General features: G+C 40.9%; 1 protein-coding gene across 3 annotated transcripts in view; it reads left to right on the forward strand.

Moving 5' to 3' along the window:
* LOC128693571 (gigaxonin) overlaps positions 1-16,011 on the forward strand; it is a 70,640-nt gene that overhangs the window by 11,088 nt on the left and 43,541 nt on the right. Inside the window, exon 2 of one of the 3 annotated variants that reach the window (XM_053783354.2) lies at positions 11,744-11,814. The exons of the other annotated variants lie outside the window; for them this stretch is intronic. The gene's annotated coding sequence lies outside the window, so the exon portion shown is untranslated. The remainder of the gene's footprint in view (positions 1-11,743; positions 11,815-16,011) is intronic. 3 annotated transcript variants of the gene reach the window in all.

Genomic DNA, 16,011 nt, shown 5'->3' on the forward strand with positions numbered 1-16,011 from the left:
ATAAATGAGAAAGAGAAGAGGGCCAAGGACACTTCCCTGTGGGACACCAACTGTAATTGGTTGTGTGGAAGAGTTTGCTTCATTTGTGTACACACATTGGCTTCTGTTGCTAAGGTATGGCTTTAGGTAGTTGAGGGAGTGCCCTCTTATACCATAGTGTGATAATCTTATGTACAACAAATCATGGTCAACTGTATCAAAAGCTTTACATAAATCAATGAAGATCCTCAGTGGGACTTCTTTTTTCTCGAGTGTAGTGTACGTATATTTGTTCTAGCATATGTATAATAGCATCATTCATATTTTTATTAGGTCAGGTACCCTAAAGTCGGTACCTGACCAGCTGGGCTGTGGCTCGTACGTTGGATTGCGTGCAGCCAGCAGTAACAGCCTGGTTGATCAGGCTCTGATTCACCATGAGGCCTGGTCACAGACCAGGCTGCGGGGGCATTGACCCCTGGAACTCTCTCCAGGTAAACTCCAGGTAGACAGGGGTTGAATATGTTGTGGGAGATGAGGTAGGAATAGATTCGCTTATGAATTAATTTTTCAAAGATTTTAGAGAGAATGGGAAAGTTGGATATTGGCCTATAGTTATTCAAGTCTGCTTGATCTCCTCCTTTATGTATCGGAGTGACCCTTGCTATTTTGAGAACTGTAGGGAAAGTAGACGATTCGATGGATTTGTTAAAGAGTGTTGCAATGATCGGTGACAGTAAGGTATTTAAATCTCCTGTCTTGTTCTTTAGTGTGTTGATAATAAGTGAGACTTCCGTTGGGTTAGTCAGAGCTAGGAATAGTGTGTTCGAGTAGGTACCAGTGAGGTAGTCATTAGGTGGGATTTTACCCGCAAGGTTTTTTCCTTTGGTGGAGAAGAAAACATTGAGTCTGTTTGCTGTTTCAGTTGGTGGGAGTAGGGGTTCATCTGGTTTTGTTAGTTTGATTGTTCTGTTTCCTGATATCTTTTTTGTTCCTGGAAGAGGGTAAGGTACTTAGGGATTGGTAGAGAGCATGCATAGTTCCTTTGTGTAAAGGCAAAAGGGATAAAAGAGAGTACAAAAATTGTAGGGGAATAAGTCTGTTGAGTATACCTGGTAAAGTGTATGGTAGAGTTATTATTGAAAGAATTAAGAGTAAGACGGAGAGTAGGATAGCAGATGAACAAGGAGGCTTTAGGAAGGGTAGGGGGCGTGTAGACCAAGTGTTTACAGTGAAACATAGGCGAACAGTATTTAGATAAGGGTAAAGAGGTTTTTGTGGCATTTATGGATTTGGAAAAGGCATATGACAGGGTGGATAGGGGGGCAATGTGACAGATGTTGCAGGTGTATGGTATAGGAGGTAGGTTACTGAAAGCAATGAAGGGTTTTTATGAGGAAAGTGAGGCTCAGGTTAGAGTATGTAGGAGAGAGGGAGATTATTTTCCAGTAAAAGTAGGTGTGACATAACCGTGGTTGTTCAATATATTTATAGATGAGGTTGTAAGAGAAGTGAATGCGAGGGTCTTGGAAAGAGATGTAGAGTTAAAAGATAAAGAAGCAAAGTAAAAGGACACAAGTGCAACTAATGTGACATTTTATTGTGGCAACGTTTCGCTCTCCAGGAGCTTTATCAAGCCATTAGTTGCACTTGTGTCCTTTTACTTTACATATTGTCGGTAATTCTACCAACTTTATTACATAAAGAAGCAAGCACAAAGGGGAAGTTGTCACAGTTGCTCTTTGCTGATGACGCTGTGTTTTTGGGAGATTCTGAAGAGAAGTTGCAGAGGTTGTTGGATGAATTTGGTATGAAATTAAAAGTGAATATAAGAAAGAGTAAGGTGATGAGGATAACAAAAAGATTAGGTGATGAAAGATTGGATATCAGATTGGAGGGAGAGAGTATGGAGGAGGTGAATGTATTCAGATATTTAGGAGTGGACATGTTAGCAGATGGGTCTATGAAGGATGAGGTTTATCATAGAATTGATGAGGGGAAAAGGGTGAGTGGTGCACTTAGGAGTCTGTAGAGACAAAGAACTTTGTCCATGAAAGCAAAGAGGGGAATGTATAAGAGTATAGATATATCAACACTCTTGTATGGGTGTGAAGCATGGGTGATGAATGTTGCAACAAGGAGGAGGCTGGAGGTAGTGGAGATGTCATGTCTGAGGGTGATGTGTGGTGTGAATATAATGCAGAGAACTCATAGTTTGGAAATTAGGAGAAAGTGTGGGATTACCAAAACTATTCTCCAGAGGGATGAGGAGGGGTTGTTGAGGTGGTTCAGACATGTAGAGAGAATGGAACAAAACAGAATGACTTCGAGAGTGTATAAATCTGTAGGGGAGCGAAGGCAGGGTAGGGGTTGGCCTAGGAAGGGTTGGAGGGAGGGGGTAAAGGAGGTTTTGTGTGCGAGAGGCATGGACTTCAAGCAAACATGTGTGAGCGTATTTGATAGGAGTGAATGGAGACAATTGGTTTTTAACCCTTTCAGGGTTTCCGACGTACTAGTACGGCTTACGCACCAGGGTTATTGACGTAATATATATTTTTTTTTATTAGCACACTGGCCAATTCCCACCAAAGCAGGGTGGCCCGAAAAAGAAAAACTTTCACTATCATTCACTCCATCACTGTCTTGCCAGAAGGGTGCTGTACATTACAGTTTTTAAACTGCAACATTAACACCCCTCCTTCAGAGTGCAGGCACTGTACTTCCCATCTCCAGGACTCAAGTCCGGCCTGCCGGTTTCCCTGAATCCCTTCATAAATGTTACTTTGCTCACACTCCAACAGCACATCAAGTATTAAAAACCATTTGTCTCCATTCACTCCTATCAAACACACTCACGCATGCCCGCTGGAAGTCCAAGCCCCTCGCACACAAAACCTTCTTTACCCCCTCCCTCCAACCTTTCCTAGGCTGACCCCTACCCCGCCTTCCTTCCACTACAGACTGATACACTCTTGAAGTCATTCTGTTTCGCTCCATTCTCTCTACATGTCCGAACCACCTCAACAATCCTTCCTCAGCCCTCTGGACAACAGTTTTGGCAATCCCGCACCTCCTCCTAACTTCCAAACTACGAATTCTTTGCATTATATTCACACCACACATTGCCCTCAGACATGACATCTCCACTGCCTCCAGCCTTCTCCTCACTGCAACATTCATCACCCATGCTTCACACCCATATAAGAGCATTGGGAAAACTATACTCTCATACATTCCCCTCTTTGCCTCCAAGGACAAAGTTCTTTGTCTCCACAGACTCCTAAGTGCACCGCTCACCCTTTTCCCCTCATCAATTCTATGATTCACTTCATCTTTCATAGACCCATCCACTGACACGTCCACTCCTAAATATCTGAATACATTCACCTCCTTCATACTCTCTCCCTCCAATCTGATATCCAGTCTTTCATCACCTAATCTTTTTGTTATCCTCATAACCTTACTCTTTCCTGTATTCACTTCTAATTTTCTTCTTTTACATACCCTACCAAATTCATCCACCAACCTCTGCAACTTCTCTTCAGAATCTCCCAAGAGCACAGTGTCATCAGCAAAGAGCAACTGTGACAACTCCCACTTTATGTGTAATTCATTATCTTTTAACTCCACGCCTCTTGCCAAGACCCTCGTATTTACTTCTCTTACAACCCCATCTGCAAATATATTAAACAACCATGGTGACATCACACATCCTTGTCTAAGGCCTACTTTTACTGGGAAATAATCTCCCTCTTTCCTACATACTCTAACTTGAGGCTCACTATCCTCGTAAAAACCTCTTTAGCCTTATCTAAATACTGTTCACTTATATGTTTCACTGTAAACACCTGGTCCACACACCCCCTACCTTTCCTAAAGCCTCCTTGTTCATATGCTATCCTATTCTCCGTCTTACTCTTAATTCTTTCAATAATAACTCTACCATACACTTTGCCAGGTATACTCAACAGACTTATCCCCCTGTAATTTTTGCACTCTCTTTTGTCCCCTTTGCCTTTATACAAAGGAACTATGCATGCTCTCTGCCAATCCCTAGGTACCTTACCCTCTTCCATATATTTATTAAATAATAGCACCAACCACTCCAAAACTATATCCCCATCTGCTTTTAACATTTCTATCTTGATCCCATCAATCCCAGCTGCCTTACCCCCTTTCATTTTACCCACTGCCTCACGAACTTCTCCCACACTCACAACTGGCTCTTCCTCACTCCTACAAGATGTTATTCCTCCTTGCCCTATATATGAAATCACAGCTTCCCTATCTTCGTCAACATTTAACAATTCCTCAAAATATTCCCTCCATCTTCCCAATACCTCTAACTCTCCATTTAATAACTCTCCTCTCCTATTTTTAACTGACAAATCCATTTATTCTTTAGGCTTCCTTAACTTGTTAATCTCACTCCAAAACTTTTTCTTATTTTCAACATAAATTGTTGATAACATCTTACCCACTCTCTCATTTGCTCTCTTTTTACATTGCTTCACCACTCTTTTAACCTCTCTTTTTCTCCATATACTCTTCCCTCCTTGCATCACTTCTACTTTGTAAAAACATCTCATATGCTAACTTTTTCTCCCTTACTACTCTCTTTACATCATCATTCCACCAATCGCTCCTCTTCCCTCCCGCACCCACTTTCCTGTAACCAAAAACTTCTGCTGAACACTCCAACACTACATTTTTAAACCTACCTCATGCCTCTTTGACCCCATTGCCTATGCTCTCATTAGCCCATCCGTCCTCCAATAGCTGTTTATATCTTACCCTAACTGCCTCCTCTTTTAGTTTATAAACCTTCACCTCTCTCTTCCCTGATGCTTCTATTCTCCTTGTATTCCATCTGCCTTTTACTCTCAGTGTAGCTACAACTAAAAAGTGATCTGATACATCTGTGGCCCCTCTATAAATATGTACATCCTGAAGTCTACTCATAACCCAACAAACTACTGTCATTTCGCCCTACATCATATCTTGTATACTTATTTATCCTCTTTTTCTTAAAATATGTATTACCTGTAACTAAACCCCTTTTTATACAAAGTTCAATCAAAGGGCTCCCATTATCATTTACACCTGGCACCCCAAACTTACCTACCACACCCTCTCTAAAAGTTTCTCCTACTTTAGCATTCAGGTCCCCTACCACAATTACTTTCTCACTTGGTTCAAAGGTTCCTATACATTCACTTAACATCTCCCAAAATCTCTCTCTCTCTCCTCTACATTCATCTCTTCTCCAGGTGCATACATGCACTTTGACCCACTTTTTGCATCCAACCTTTACTTTAATCCACATAATCCTTGAATTTACACATTCATATTCTCTTTTCTCCTTCCATAACTGATCCTTCAACATTACTGCTACCCCTTCCTTTGCTCTAACTCTCTCAGATACTCCAGATTTAATCCCATTTATTTCCCCCCACCGAAACTCCCCTACCCCCTTCAGCTTTGTTTCGCTTAGGGCCAGGACATCCAACTTTTTTTCATTCATAACATCAGCAATCATCTGTTTCTTGTCATCTGCACTACATCCACGCACATTCAAGCATCCCAGTTTTATAAAGTTTTTCTTCTTCTCTTTTTTAGTAAATGTCTACAGGAGAAGGGGTTACTAGCCCATTGCTCCCGGCATTTTAGTCGCCTCATACGACACGCATGGCTTACGGAGGAAAGATTCTTTTCCACTTCCCCATGGACAATAGAAGAAATAAAGAAGAACAAGAGCTATTTAAGAAAAGGAGAAAAACCTAGATTATTATTTTATTATTATCACACTGGCCGATTCCCACCAAGGCAGGCTGGCCCGAAAAAGAAAAACTTTCACCATCATTCACTCCATCACTGTCTTGCCAGAAGGGTGCTTTACACTACAGTTTTTAAACTGCAACATTAACACCCCTCCTTCAGAGTGCAGGCACTGTACTTCCCATCTCCAGGACTCAAGTCCGGCCTGCCGGTTTCCCTGAACCCCTTCATAAATGTTACTTTGCTCACACTCCAACAGCACGTCAAGTATTAAAAACCATTTGTCTCCATTCACCCCTATCAAACACGCTCATGCATGCCTGCTGGAAGTCCAAGCCCCTCGCACACAAAACCTCCTTTACCCCCTCCCTCCAACCTTTCCTAGGCCGACCCCTACCCCGCCTTCCTTCCACTACAGACTGATACACTCTTGAAGTCATTCTGTTTCGCTCCATTCTCTCTACATGTCCGAACCACCTCAACAACCCTTCCTCAGCCCTCTGGACAACAGTTTTGGTAATCCCGCACCTCCTCCTAACTTCCAAACTACGAATTCTCTGCATTAATTCACACCACACATTGCTCTCAGACATGACATCTCCACTGCCTCCAGCCTTCTCCTCGCTGCAACATTCATCACCCATGCTTCACACCCATATAAGAGTGTTGGTAAAACTATACTCTCATACATTCCCCTCTTTGCCTCCAAGGACAAAGTTCTTTGTCTCCACAGACTCCTAAGTGCACCACTCACTCTTTTCCCCTCATCAATTCTATGATTCACCTCATCTTTCATAGACCCATCCGCTGACACGTCCACTCCCAAATATCTGAATACATTCACCTCCTCCATACTCTCTCCCTCCAATCTGATATTCAATCTTTCATCACCTAATCTTTTTGTTATCCTCATAACCTTACTCTTTCCTGTATTCACCTTTAATTTTCGTCTTTTGCACACCCTACCAAATTCATCCACCAATCTCTGCAACTTCTCTTCAGAATCTCCCAAGAGCACAGTGTCATCAGCAAAGAGCAGCTGTGACAACTCCCACTTTGTGTGTGATTCTTTATCTTTTAACTCCACGCCTCTTGCCAAGACCCTCGCATTTACTTCTCTTACAACCCCATCTATAAATATATTAAACAACCACGGTGACATCACACATCCTTGTCTAAGGCCTACTTTTACTGGGAAATAATTTCCCTCTTTCCTTCATACTCTAACTTGAGCCTCACTATCCTCGTAAAAACTCTTCACTGCTTTCAGTAACCTACCTCCTACACCATACACTTGCAACATCTGCCACATTGCCCCCCTATCCACCCTGTCATATGCCTTTTCCAAATCCATAAATGCCACAAAGACCTCTTTAGCCTTATCTAAATACTGTTCACTTATATGTTTCACTGTAAACACCTGGTCCACACACCCCCTACCTTTCCTAAAGCCTCCTTGTTCATCTGCTATCCTATTCTCCGTCTTACTCTTAATTCTTTCAATAATAACTCTACCATACACTTTACCAGGTATACTCAGCAGACTTATCCCCCTATAATTTTTGCACTCTCTTTTATCCCCTTTGCCTTTATACAAAGGAACTATGCATGCTCTCTGCCAATCCCTAGGTACCTTACCCTCTTCCATACATTTATTAAATAATTGCACCAACCACTCGAAAACTATATCCCCACCTGCTTTTAACATTTCTATCTTTATCCCATCAATCCCGGCTGCCTTACCCCCTTTCATTTTACCTACTGCCTCACGAACTTCCCCCACACTCACAACTGGCTCTTCCTCACTCCTACAAGACGTTATTCCTCCTTGTCCTATACACGAAATCACAGCTTCCCTATTTTCATCAACATTTAACAATTCCTCAAAATATTCCCTCCATCTTCCCAATACCTTTAACTCTCCATTTAATAACTCTCCTCTCCTATTTTTAACTGACAAATCCATTTGTTCTCTAGGCTTTCTTAACTTGTTAATCTCACTCCAAAACTTTTTCTTATTTTCAACAAAATTTGTTGATAACATCTCACCCACTCTCTCATTTGCTCTCTTTTTACATTGCTTCACCACTCTCTTAACCTCTCTCTTTTTCTCCATATACTCTTCCCTCCTTGCATCACTTCTACTTAGTAAAAACTTCTCATATGCTAACTTTTTCTCCCTTACTACTCTCTTTACATCATCATTCCACCAATCGCTCCTCTTCCCTCCCGCACCCACTTTCCTGTAACCACAAACTTCTGCTGAACACTCTAACACTACATTTTTAAACCTACCCCATACCTCTTCGACACCATTGCCTATGCTCTCATTAGCCCATCTATCCTCCAATAGCTGTTTATATCTTTCCCTAACTGCCTCCTCTTTTAGTTTATAAACCTTCACCTCTCTCTTCCCTGATGCTTCTATTCTCCTTGTATCCCATCTACCTTTTACTCTCAGTGTAGCTACAACTAGAAAGTGATCTGATATATCTGTGGCCCCTCTATAAACATGTACATCCTGAAGTCTACTCAACAGTCTTTTATCTACCAATACATAATCCAACAAACTACTGTCATTTTGCCCTACATCATATCTTGTATACTTATTTATCCTCTTTTTCTTAAAATATGTATTACCTATAACTAAACCCCTTTCTATACAAAGTTCAATCAAAGGGCTCCCATTATCATTTACACCTGGCACCCCAAACTTAACCTACCACACCCTCTCTAAAAGTTTCTCCTACTTTAGCATGCAGGTCCCCTACCACAATTACTCTCTCACTTGGTTCAAAGGCTCCTATACATTCACTTAACATCTCCCAAAATCTCTCTCTCTCCTCTACATTCCTCTCTTCTCCAGGTGCATACACGCTTATTATGACCCACTTTTCGCATCCAACCTTTAATTTAATCCACATAATTCTTGAATTTACACATTCATATTCTCTTTTCTCCTTCCATAACTGATCATTTAACATTACTGCTACCCCTTCCTTTGCTGTAACTCTCTCAGATACTCCAGATTTAATCCCATTTATTTCCCCCCACTGAAACTCCTCTACCCCCTTCAGCTTTGTTTCGCTTAGGGCCAGGACATCCAACTTCTTTTCATTCATAACATCAGCAATCATCTGTTTCTTGTCATCCGCACTACGTCCACGCACATTTAAGCATCCCAGTTTTATAAAGTTTTTCTTCTTCTCTTTTTTAGTAAATGTCTACAGGAGAAGGGATTACTAGCCCATTGCTCCCGGCATTTTAGTCGCCTCATACGACACGCATGGCTTATGGAGGAAAGATTCTTTTCCACTTCCCCATGGACAATAGAAGAAATAAAGAAGAACAAGAGCTATTTAGAAAAAGGAGAAAAACCTAGATGTATGTATATATATATGCATGTGCGTGTCTGTGAAGTGTGACCACAGTGTAAGTAGGAGTAGCAAGATATCCCTGTTATCTAGCGTGTTTATGAGACAGAAAAAGACACCAGCAATCCTATCATCATGTAAAACAGTTACAGGTTTCTGTTTCACAGTCATCTGGCAGGACGGTAGTACTTCCCTGGGTGGTTGCTGTCTACCAACCTACTACCTAATAGACGTAATTTTACCCCTAATTTCTAGTGCCTTCAAATCTAGCGAGAGAAAGCTGGTAGGCCTACATATGAAAGAATGGGTCTATGTGGTCAGTGTGCACAGTATAAAAAAACCCTGCAGTAAACACTGTATAATGAGAAAAAAAAACTTTGACAGTGTTTTTGGTTTAAAACAGCGACTTTGCACTGTATTTGTATGGTATTTTTGGTTGTATTCTAGTTTTCCTGATCTCATTTTATACAATGTAAGACATATTACAGAAATAGAGATGATTTTAATTGGTTTCACAATGAAAAGTACCTTGAAATTGAGCTCAAAGTAGCAGAAATGATCGATTTTTGCCAAAGTTCAAAAGTAAACAAATCATGCCATGCGTCCAATACACATCAACTGGTGAGTCTAATATTCTTTCACGTGTGCTGATATTATTCATACCATTTCTGCACTAATGCTACATAACAGTAAATCTTCTGTTTTTTGTTAGAATCAAAATTCAAAGTGGAAAGCAAAAGAAAGGGCGTGGTGACTTGACTAATGAACAAAGGAAATGTTATTTTAGTGCCAGGAATGTCTGTCTTGTTTATTCTGGACCCTATTTGGAAATTGGCATCTTTTGAAATTTGTGTGAAATTGGCAAAATTGCTAATTTCTGACCACTTTATTGGATAGTTGAAATCGGTAAATGGGTGGTTTCTTGTACCCATTTGATAGAAAAATGGAGTTCTAGCAGAACAGTTTTGATTTGCGTCGACTAGTACATTGGAATTGGAAGTAAATAGGGTTCAAAGTTGGCGAAATCGCCAATGCATAAACAACATCAAGACCGCTAACTTCACGAGAGCATAATTCCATAAGTTTTCCATCAAATTTCATACTTTTGGTGTCATTAAGATTGGGAAAAGATTCGCTATCTTTTCACAGGAAAAAATAATTTTTTTTTTCCGAAAAATTTTCAACCCTGAGAACAAGTTTAGGAGAAGGCCTCTCGACCCTGAAAGGGTTAATACTTGACGTGCTGTTGGAGTGTGAGCAAAGTAACATTTATGCAGGGATTCAGGGAATCCGGCAGGCCAGACTTGATTCCTGGAGATGGGAAGTACAGTGTCTGCACTCTGAAGGAGGGGTGTTAATGTTGCAGTTTTATAACTGTAGTGTAAAGCACCCCTCTGGCAAGACAGTGATGGAGTGAATGATGATGAAAATTTTTCTTTTTCGGGCCACCCTGCCCTGGTGGGAATCGGCCGATGTGTTAAAAAAAAAATAAAAACAATGAGCAAAATTTTTTTGACTATGCAGCATTAATACGAAGCTGTATTGTGTTAGACATGCATGTACTAGGAATGCTTCATGACTCATGAAATCGTAATAACACAATTGCAAGCAATCATGAAGGCAATTTTGAAGGGACTTGAGATAGAGTTCACTACAGCCATGCTGGCAGGAGATTCATATGTAAATACTTGCATTTGTGGTCACAGTGGGGCCTCTGCTAACCTCCCTATGGTGTATAAATTTACCTAGCTGGATGAATCTTATTTTAGCCAACTGGCCCAGTGGCTTACGCACTGGCGTGGAGTTGTACAACTTGCTTGCCATAGGTTCAGACCCCACCTGTACTGTGGTTTGGTAGGAATGCTTCAGTTTGGTAATTAAGTTTTTACTAAGCACTTAGATCCTGTGTTATACTTAATTATCTTGTAAGAATCTACATTTTGATACTAATCTAGATGCTGCTAGTTTAGATACTAGTTTATATACTTTACCAGGTAAAACAAGGTATGTACATACAGTACACTTGTACATAAATATTTTGGACCCATTGTTATAGATCAAGATTTGTTTCTTTTCATTTCTACTCATTTTTTTTTTATTTATTAGTGCATAGCTGCAGGTGTTGCCAAAAACCTCTCAGGTACAGTGGAACCTTGGTACTCAAACTTAATTTGTTCCAGAAGGCTGTTCAAGTACCAAACGAATTTTTCCCAACCAACTTTCTTTTTTGGTTGGCTGTTATCGAAGAAACAGGAAATAGTTTACAGCGAAATTCTGGCAGGTCTTGTTTGTTTGGTTGAGTGCCAAGCAAATGGTTGACTACCAAGCGATTCTTTTACTGAACAAAGCGTTTGAATACCAAATTGTTTGAGTAGGGAGCTGTTTGAATACCGAGGTTCCACTGTATTTTGTCAGATATGGAACTATATGCCATAAGCATTTATATGTAGTCTGTTGTTGCTGGTGGCCATTTGTACTGTATTCATATTAGCTGAGAAGTTTATGCATTTAGATTCAATCTGAGGCTTATGAGATATAGTTTGAATGCCTGATTATTGTGGATCTCAGGGTCAACTGTTTTTTTAATGTACAGTACTTGGTATCATCTACAGGCAAAGTACATGAACTTCCAGCTAGCCTTGAGGACACATGCTGGAAAACAGGAATCAGTCACACAGTGAAGGTCAAGTTTAATGATTTCTTTCATTACTTCCAAGCAACTTTTGTGATTTTAAGTCATTTAATGTACTATGTATTAACGTACATACCGGTATTTATGAGAAGCTGTAAACTCGTTTAGTCGTTGAATGCAAGGAATGATGGAGGCTCAATCCTCCCTTCACTAATCACTAGGAAAGTATTATATCTAGTTCTCAGTTTGGTCGTATATATTTACCAGTACTTCAGGAGGCACAGCAACAAAAGGAGACTTAGTGTTGTGGCAGAGTTCATGCATATCTTGGAAAGCAACCAAAATGCTTGAGGAAGGGTCTAATAACCCCTTTTTTAATCTGTTAGTAAAATGAAAAAGAAGAAAATTTTTTGAAGTTGGGTTGTTTGAATGTGCTTAAATGTGGTATAGATATTAAGAAAGAATTAAGAGTAGCAAGAATGGAAGCCAGATATCCTAGCACTGAGTGAAACAGGATTAAAAGAGGTGGGAGAGTTTGAATGTGAAGAAGTAAAAGGGTTAATTCAGGTATATGTGAAAGAGCATTGCAAAACAAGGAGTAATGGTAATATTAAATGAACACTTGAGAAAAAAGGCAGATAGAAATGCTGAAATTCAAGAATTACCTGTGTGGGTTTCAAATGGGACTTAGGAACCAGATTTTAATAAGTATTTATGCATCTGGAGGTAAGAGCAGTGGAGATTTAGAGAAAAAATATTGTGAGAGATGTTAAGTAAATATTTGGAGGAGTTTTGAATGAAGTAGGAGAATAATTGTTTTGGAAGATTTTAATGATAACGCGGGAGAGACTTTATAGATGTCATATTAACAAAGTTTGGAGTGCCAAGGGTACCTGGAGTTTACCTGGAGAGAGTTCCGGGGGTCAACGCCCCCGCGGCCAGGTCTGTGACCAGGCCTCCTGGTGGATCAGAGCCTGATCATCCAGGCTGTTACTGCTGGCTGCACGCAAACCAACGTACGAGCCACAGCCCGGCTGGTCAGGAACCGACTTTAGGTGCTTGTCCAGTGCCTGCTTGAAGACTGCCAGGGGTCTGTTGGTAATCCCCCTTATGTATGCTGGGAGGCAGTTGAACAGTCTCGGGCCCCTGGCACTTATTGTTTGGTCTCTTAACGTGCTAGTGACACCCCTGCTTTTCATTGGGGGGATGTTGCATCGTCTGCCAAGTCTTTTGCTTTCGTAGTGAGTGATTTTCGTGTGCAAGTTCGGTACTAGTCCCTCTAGGATTTTCCAGGTGTATATAATCATGTATCTCTCCCGCCTGCATTCCAGGGAATACAGGCTCAGGAACCTCAAGCGCTCCCAGTAATTTAGGTGTTTTATCTCCGTTATGCCCGCCGTGAAGGTTCTCTGTACATTTTCTAGGTCAACAATTTCACCTGCCTTGAAAGGTGCTGTTAGTGTGCAGCAATATTCCAACCTAGATAAAACAAGTGACCTGAAGAGTGCCATCATGGGCTTTGCATCCCTAGTTTTGAAGGTTCTCATTATCCATCCTGTCATTTTTCTAGCAGATGCGATTGATACAATGTTATGGTCCTTGAAGGTGAGATCCTCCGACATGATCACTCCCAGGTCTTTGACGTTGGTGTTTTACTCTATTTTGTGGCCAGAATTTGTTTTGTACTCTGATGAAGATTTAATTTCCTCATGTTTACCATATCTGAGTAATTGAAATTTCTCATCGTTGAACTTCATATTCTTTTCTGCAGCCCACTGAAAGATTTGGTTGATGTCCGCCTGGAGCCTTGCAGTGTCTGCAATGGAAGACACTGTCATGCAGATTCGGGTGTCATCTGCAAAGGAAGACACGGTGCTGTGGCTGACATCCTTGTCTATGTCAGATATGAGGATGAGGAACAAGATAGGAGCGAGTACTGTGCCTTGTGGAACAAAGCTTTTCACCGTAACTGCCTCGGACTTTACTCTGTTGACTACTACTCTCTGTGTTCTGTTAGTGAGAAAATTATAGATCCATCGACCGACTTTTCCTGTTATTCCTTTAGCAAGCATTTTGTGCGCTATTATGCCATGGTAACACTTGTCGAAGGCTTTTACAAAGTCTGTATATATTACATCTGCATTCTTTTTGTCTTCTAGTGCATCTAGGACCTTGTCGTAGTGATCCAACAGTTGAGACAGACAGGAGCGACCTGTTCTAAACCCATGTTGCCCTGGGTTGTGTAATTTATGGGTTTCTAGATGGGTGGTGATCTTGCTTCTTAGGACCCTTTCAAAGATTTTTATGATATGGGATGTTAGTGCTATCGATCTGTAGTTCTTTGCTATTGCTTTACTGCCCCCTTTGTGGAGTGGGGCTATGTCTGTTGTTTTTAGTAACTGTGGGACGACCCCCATGTCCATGCTCCCTCTCCGTAGGATGGTAAAAGCTCGTGATAGGGGCTTCTTGCAGTTCTTGATGAACACGGAGTTCCACGAGTCTGGCCGTGGGGCAGAGTGCATGGGCATGTCATTTATCACCTGTTCAAAGTCATTTGGTGTCAGGATAACATCAGATAGGCTTGTGTTAACCAAATTCTGTGGCTCTCTCATAAAAAATTCATTTTGATCTTCGACTCTCAGTCTGGTTAGCGGCTTGCTAAAAACTGAGTCATATTGGGACTTGAGTAGCTCGCTCATTTCCTTGCAGTCATCTGTGTACGACCCATCTTGTTTAAGTAGGGGCCCAATACTAGACGTTGTTCTCGACTTTGATTTGGCATAGGAGAAGAAATACTTTGGGTTTCTTTTGATTTCATTTATGGCTTTTAGTTCTTCCCGCACTTCCTGACTCCTATAAGATTCCTTTAGCTTAAGTTTGATGCTTGCTATTTCTCTGACCAGTGTCTCCCTACGCATTTCAGATATATTGATATCTTTTAGCCGCTCTGTTATTCTTTTCCGTCGCCTGTAAAGGGAGCGCCTGTCTCTTTCTATTTTACATCTACTCCTCCTTTTTCTTAGATGAATAAGCCTTGTGCATACATCGAGTGCCACCGAGTTAATCTGTTCTAGGCATAAGTTGGGGTCTGTGTTGCTTAGTATATCTTCCCAGGTTATATCGGTTAGGACTTGGTTTACTTGGTCCCACTTTATGTTTTTGTTATTGAAGTTGAGTTTGGTGAATGCTCCCTCGTGACTACTCTCATTATGTCGGTCTGGGGCTCCACGCATTCATGTCTGAACCTCAATTATGTTGTGATCTGAGTATATTGTTTTTGATATGGTGACATTCCATATCAGATCATCATTGTTAGTGAAGATGAGGTCTAGTGTATTCTCCAGTCTAGTAGGCCTTATTATTTGCTGGTTTAAATGTAACTAGGCTTGGAAGGAGTTTGATAATAAGTAATGATTGTTTTACATAGGAGGATAAATAAGAACTTGCAGCATTAGGAGGTACTTAATGACAGCAGTTTGCTAGAGTATGTATTTGTAGATAAAAAATTGATGGATTGACTTATAAGACAAGCATGTATGAAGGGCTACTGATAAACTAGATCATCATAGGAGCAAGATAGGGAAGATAGGGAATTGTGTGATTTCATGAGTCAAGAAGATCTATAGATGAAGGGGCAAGGCAGTAGGAAGGATAAAAGGGAGGTGAGGCAGGTGTCATTAAGACTAAGATGCTGAAAGCATGTGGGGATAGAGTTTTAGAATTGTTGGTGTATTTTTTTTATTACAGAAAGAAAGATGGGCATTAAAAATATTAGTGGAAAACAGGCATAGTTGGTTTGTATAAATGAATGGGACAAGAAAGAATGGAAGAATTATAGTGAAATAATGGTTGTTGTTGTTGAGGTGGTTTGATAATTTAGAGAGAATGGATCAAAGTAGAATGACATGGAGAGCATATAAATCTGTAGGGGAAGGAAGGCAGGGTAGGGGTAGTCCTCAAAAAGGTTGGAGGGAAGGGGTAAAGGAGGGTTTGTAGGCGAGGGGCTTGGACTTCCAGCAAGCGTGCATGAGCGTGGTAGATAGGAGTGAATGGAGACGAACGGTTTTTGGGACCTGACGAGCTGTTGGAGTGTGAGCAGGGTAATATTTATTGAAGGGATTCAGAGAAACCGGTTATTTTTATATAGTTGGACTTGAATTCAGGAAATGGGAAGTACAACGCCTGAACTTTGAAGGAGGATTTTAGATTAGATTTTGCCACCGAAGTGGCTAGTCAGGTCACTTTTTA

This window comes from Cherax quadricarinatus, unplaced genomic scaffold (genome assembly GCF_038502225.1).
Source record: "Cherax quadricarinatus isolate ZL_2023a unplaced genomic scaffold, ASM3850222v1 Contig160, whole genome shotgun sequence".
Classification (NCBI taxonomy): domain Eukaryota; kingdom Metazoa; phylum Arthropoda; class Malacostraca; order Decapoda; family Parastacidae; genus Cherax; species Cherax quadricarinatus.